Genomic DNA, 5,978 nt, shown 5'->3' on the forward strand with positions numbered 1-5,978 from the left:
ACCGTTATCACTGTTTTTTTTTTTTTTTTTTTTTTTTTTTTTCATTTTAAGAGCAAAGCACCAGGGTCCTGATAGATAGAGAGGGAAGGCTTGCTTTTCCTCATCACAGTCTGTACTCATGAAATGTTTGTCTCTGAAGCCCTGGATTTTTACTGCAGGGCTGTTGATGGGAAACTTGGAAAGAATAAAAAAAAATGTAAAGAGTGGGAAGCACCTGCCTTTTCTGAAATCCATCACTCCGCTACGTCATTCATGGACCTCGAGGGTTATAGGAGATGCTCAGCCTCTTTGTTGAAGCCACAGGGCAGTGAGACCAGGTGTGTTGAAGGCCTCTCCAGGGCCCCAGAGACAGGGATGCTGGCTGGCATTTATCTGGCAAAAGAGTAAAGCAAAGGGATTTTCACACCGTACTGGGTTCACCGGGGTAGTTTGGGGGCAAGGTGCTTGGGATAATCTTATTCTATATACACCTCCAAGGAAATATCAGGACCAAGGGGCCAGGTGGCCAAGTGTTTTGTAACGAGGAGCAGCACCACCCTGGAAATCTGGGTCCAATCAGAGGTTGGGCAAATTCTTCTTTTCCCCTGGTGCTATCAGGATGGAACTCCTACTATTTTTTCCATTGTTTTCTTGGAAATACATTGGCAGGTCCCAGAGAAGTGTTGGGAAGTCTGTATTTGTGCTTCCTTTTGTCTTTCTGTCGTTCTACCCCCACACCCTGAACACACACACACACACTCTCTCTCTCTCTCTCCCTTCTCTCTCTCTCTCCCCTCCTTGTTCCCCCGTCTCTCCACGTCCTCTCCAAATTAACAAACTTAAAACAAAAACCAAGTGTTTGTTGATCAGTGCTGACAAAACCTGTTCCAGGAGGAAAGGACTAGTGGCTCCTTGGGGGCAGATGCGGCGGGAACCAGGTGGAGCGGCACATCCCTCTGGGTCCTGTGTAGCTAGTCATTTTATCAGCCTGTGCATTAAGGGGCAACACCACACAAGGGTAAGAGTATAAACATGCTTTACAATTCTCAGCTCCCTAGCATAAGAATACTTCCTGCGTGGATGTAAATTTACAACAGGTGCTTATCAAATGTGAAAATGCTTGCAAATCAGAAACAAACTTAAGGGTGAACATATCTCAGTGACGGCTTTTGCAAGGGCTGTGCTTGATATTGGGCTATAATGTTGTTCCTCTTTAGTTTCTACATGAAGTGTCTTTCCATGGTTTGCCACGGGGAGAATGATGATGGCTGAGCCTCAGACACTGGTGTGAAGATGCAGATTTGTTTAATGAAATCCGTATTTACCATTGGGTTACAAACACAGCTAATATGCCCTACATTCAAAGGAGAGATCTTCACTCTGAGAGCTAATATTTTCATTAATTGTGTCTTTCTACCAGAAGGCAGACATCATCTAACCATCTTTGCAGCGTAACTGCACCTGTGATAGAAACGGTTTTCAACCGTCCCATTCTCGATGACTAAAACGTGTTGTATTTGTAACATAAGGCAATAGCTTCTTTTCTTGGTTTGCCTGTCCTAAGTGGTGAATTCTCCAGTATAATCGGGCTGCGTGTGCTTTTTCCTGAATTGCACTTTTTGTTTTGCAGTTTTAAAACAGTCCCCACCCCTTTGCCCCCCAAATCTTTCAGGTTTGCTTGTAAGATGTACTTGTTGTGCAGGAAGTAATTAGCCTGTTACAGAGATATTAATTAACATGTTGAAAATGTTTTCTTTATTAATGAGAAATTCACACATTCTATTTAAATTAATTTGTATAGTTTAAAATTAATTTATCGTGGCCTTCGATGACCTCAGATCTACGAAGACAAAACTGGAGTATTGTACTAACTGTTAAACCATTCATTAAACATTTTATGCAAATAGTGTTTGTTTATAAACAAATTAACTGCAAGGATTTTCAAAACAGGTGCTGTGTTGTGAATGCGTACTAAATGATGTGGTACTGAAAGAATTAATTAGACCTTCAAATGTAATTAGTTGCAATAATTTGCGTGATTAGCGGCTTGGTTAAGAAGTAAGACACACACATTGTAATGCATGGGAGAGTCACTGCAGTAGCTTTGTTTTTCATATGGTGAGGATGAGTCTTCTCCATGTTTAGGAAATTTTTCAAAAAATTGCTGACATAGCTGCAGTTAATTGCCAAGTATCCTGTGGGGGGTAATGTTGTTGTTGTCGTCTTTTTTTTCCCTCTTTCTCCCTTGGCTTCTTGCAATGCATAGCCACTGGATGCAATGCTGTTTATTTGCACCTTTATGAATTTTTAAAAGAGAAAGTTGTTAACCCCAGATCTTTTCATCCCCAGAGGATATGACAATACTTAACACTTTGAGGGTTAAAAGACAGTACACAATTATTATAAGCCAAATGAAACATGTCCTGCATTTCAAGAGCGGCTGTTATCGCTCAGGGAATAGCGACAGTCATTTTTTTCTTGACGTTGCAGTGGAAGTGTCTCTTCTGTTCTTTCAGAAGATGGGCCGCCACTGTGAACAGTTTAGTCCGATGGGCCACGGAAACTGGTCCTTGTCACTGCTGATGGCTTGTTTACATGTGGCTGGTGTTCTAGAGGCAAGGCCATTGAGATCCCTGGGACCACGGCTTTCAGATGGATTTATTCTCTAGGGCCATGTTGCTGTGAGATGGCACTCAATGTCTTAGGGACCCTCCGATCTCTAACCTCTATGCCGAGACCTTCCATAGTACGGTCCTGCTGTGAAGGATCCTGGTGAAAAATAGACCAGAATGATTTCATTTCTTCATTTGTTCAGAAATATTCACTGGGTGCTCACGAGGCACCAAGGCCCTGTTTTAGGCTCCAGGGGGATGCGGTAGTGACTCATATAGATGATGTCCTTTTCTTGTGTAGCTTCATTGGGTGCAAAGGCAAACAAGCGGCTGCCAAGTCTCAGACAATTTCAGCTATGAAGAAATAGGAACTTGGCTGATTTCTCCTTATTTAAGTACACAATTCCTGTTGACGCACCTCTGAACAACTGTCACTCTTGTGCCCTCACTGGGCAATAGTGACATCCGGTACTGGAGGAGACGGGACAGAGGGAAGGGTAGTTGGTTAAGGGGTGAGCCAGAGCTCTAAAATAAGCCTGTTGTGTGCCTGTGTGTGTGTGTGTGTGTGTGTGTGTGATGTATCCTGCTGTTCCCAAAACCGACTAAATGACAGAAAGACTTGAAATGCATGGTTTCACTGGTTTCACATTTTATGAAGGCTCCTTTACCCAGGAGGAGAGTTGAATTATCTCGTCCCTTCCCTACCACACTGAATGACCTTGGGCAGGGCTGGGGTGAAATCTGATTTCCCTTCCAGCTCTAGACATCAAGGATTCTACTCTCAGCCTTGGAGAGGTTGAGGATCTAGAGACAAAAAAACTTGTGAGTTTCCGTAAGACCACAGCTTTTCCTCCTCTGAATTTCTTGGCGGTGTTTGATTCCGTTCATCCTCATTTTCAGCTGGTGTTTGCAAAGCAGTCTTTAAAATAGGCCCTTTTTGGATGATGTTTGAACTTGAACAAAATTAACATTTGCGTGTCATCAGTAGCCGCAGTGCATCATTCTGGGCAGTGAAGGATGAAAAGTCAAGAATGTGGGCCGCTTGATTAAAATGAACAATCCAGGAAAGTTCGGAAAGATGGATACGCAGAGCTCGCCTGCTAATTTATGTGGACTCGATTCCAATTGCAAAGGAACATTTTTTTCCCCTTTGAAACTTTTAAGAAATTAGGTTTTAAAGCTGAACTGGTGCGCCACTCAACTTAAAATAGAAGAGAATTTGATTTTATGTAGTGCCTTTCACATTCCTGCACTCTATATAATAGCACACATCAGAGCTCCTGGCTGCAGGGTGGCTGGCAGGCCGGGCTAGGTTGAATGATTTCCTAAGAAGGGGATGAACAACCATCCCCTTTGCAAAATACTTGGAAAGAGCTTCCTGTGGGGTTTTAAAGCTTCTCTCCTCGGGGCCTTTGCACATTTTCTCCCTCCCTGGACTGTGAACATGGAGCAAATATTTACTGGGGTCTTAGGAGCTCTGCACACAAATTGTCCTCTGTGCGCAAATACCATCCTAAATATTTACTGGGACCTTAGCACCTCTGCCCACAAATTGTCCTCTGCATGCAAATACCATCCCGTCCTAGAAGATTCAACTAGAATGTTGTTTCCTACTCCCCAAGGTAACATTAATAGTTCCTTCCTCTGAAGTAACCTCTACAGTAGTATTATCAATTGTTGGGCTCTGTTGTGTGTGTCTTTAGGAAAATGAGTGCCCTTGACTGAGCCTCACCTGCACATTGGAGCCATGCATACAATTGCCTGAAGGTAGAGGGAGAAAGCTCAAACTAAATGCCCAGCGTGCAGGCTCTTGATAAAAGTCAACATACCCTCTTGCTTCCTCTACCCCTGCATGGGGAGGAGTGCTGATGAGCAGACAACAGGCAAACTAAACCTATCTCCCTGCCCACAGGCTAGAAGGGGACTGGCGACAAGTCATGGACGGTCCCATATGTCAGCTATTCTTGAGTTCCTAACTGATTGCAATAGTTACTGCCTTTTGAGAACAGACACATTGTTCACATATTACCAAGCAAGACCCAAATAGAGACCTAACTGTTCTCCTTACTGGTGTATGTATGACTGCTCTTACGAGCCTCAGTTTCCCCAATTGTGAAATGAGCCGTTCTGGTGCATTAGGGCTGCTTTCCACTCTGATACTTTAGGAACCTGTATTTGGCTTTGAAATAATTATAGAATCAGGAGAAAAATTAGACCAAGGTATTTTCTTTGCCCTATGATTTTTTTTTTTTTTTTTTTTTACAGATTCAGTTTGAGTTATATTCTCTCTCTCTCTCTCTCTCTCCCCCCCTCTCCCTCCAGTGTGATATATGAAAAAACAGACTTTAAAATGGACCTTGTAGAATAATATTTGGATTAGAACAGAATGCTATTCAAATATGCGTTCAGGTGATTTCTGCTTAAGCATGTTTTGGGTAAAAAAGTTAAAAATGGGGAGATTCCCTTAGACTTAGGGAGCTGGAGCTGGAGGTAAGTTGCAAGGAAGGAGGAAGTGGCTATCCAGAGGAATCTAGGATATCTCTGAGGGTCTCACTACCCTGGATACAGAAATGGTGGCTCTGTGGTAGAGGGCTTGAGCAATGTTAAAAACGAGGAAATAATCTGAGCAACCACAATGATTAATACAACACTCGTCTTCAAAGAGCCATGAGATCTTTAGTATCTACAAAATATATGAGGCTTCAGTTGAAGTTTTTATCAGAGAGATGCAGCTGGGGTTTTATTTCATCTTCACTCAGCTGAAGGCAACCTTGAGGGCTGGATGGAAGGGGGTTGAGGTGGGCGGAGAGAGGTCTGAGGATAGAGAAGCAATATCCCAGCACAGGCACTGTGGGAAGCTTGGCGTTCTGTGTTGGCATACAGAAAAGTACAACAGGGGGCTTGTTTGGTGTCAGATACTGCTGGCTTGAATGGTATCAGTCCTAGGTGTCACTCTGTCCTCTACCACTGACCTCTCCCAGCCTCAGTTTCCTCCTTTGTTGTTGTTGTTGTTTTGAGATGAGGTCTTCCTCTGTTGCTCAGGCTGGAGTGCAGTGGTGTGATCTCAGCTCACTGCAACCTCAGCCTCCCGGATTCAAGCTATCCTCCTGCCTCAACGTCTCCAGTAGCTGGGATTACAGGCATGTGCCATGATGCCTGGCTAATTTTTGTATTTTTAGTAGAGACAGAGTTTCACCATGTTGGCCAGGCTGGTCTCGAACTCCTGACCTCAGGTGATCCGCCTGCCTTGGCTTTCCAAAGTGTTGGGATTGCAGGTGTGAGCCACCGCTCCTGGCCAATTTCGTCCTTTGAATACTGGTAATGTATAAGCCCTACTGTGCAGGTTTTTTTTTTTTTTTTTTTTTTTTTTTTTTTTTTGAGGACTGG

General features: G+C 43.5%; 1 long non-coding RNA gene across 2 annotated transcripts in view; it reads right to left on the reverse strand.

The window, feature by feature from the left end:
• LOC105550352 overlaps window positions 1-5,978 on the reverse strand; it is a 24,822-nt gene that overhangs the window by 11,123 nt on the left and 7,721 nt on the right. The window contains exons 2-3 of one of the 2 annotated variants that reach the window (XR_001007696.1): window positions 862-967; window positions 219-372 (exon numbers count right to left, since the gene is read on the reverse strand). This is a non-coding gene — a long non-coding RNA (uncharacterized LOC105550352). The remainder of the gene's footprint in view (window positions 1-218; window positions 373-861; window positions 968-5,978) is intronic. The other variant, XR_001007697.1, reaches the window with a different exon arrangement.

The sequence above is a fragment of the Mandrillus leucophaeus genome, unplaced genomic scaffold (genome assembly GCF_000951045.1).
Source record: "Mandrillus leucophaeus isolate KB7577 unplaced genomic scaffold, Mleu.le_1.0 Scaffold48, whole genome shotgun sequence".
In the NCBI taxonomy this organism is placed as follows: domain Eukaryota; kingdom Metazoa; phylum Chordata; class Mammalia; order Primates; family Cercopithecidae; genus Mandrillus; species Mandrillus leucophaeus.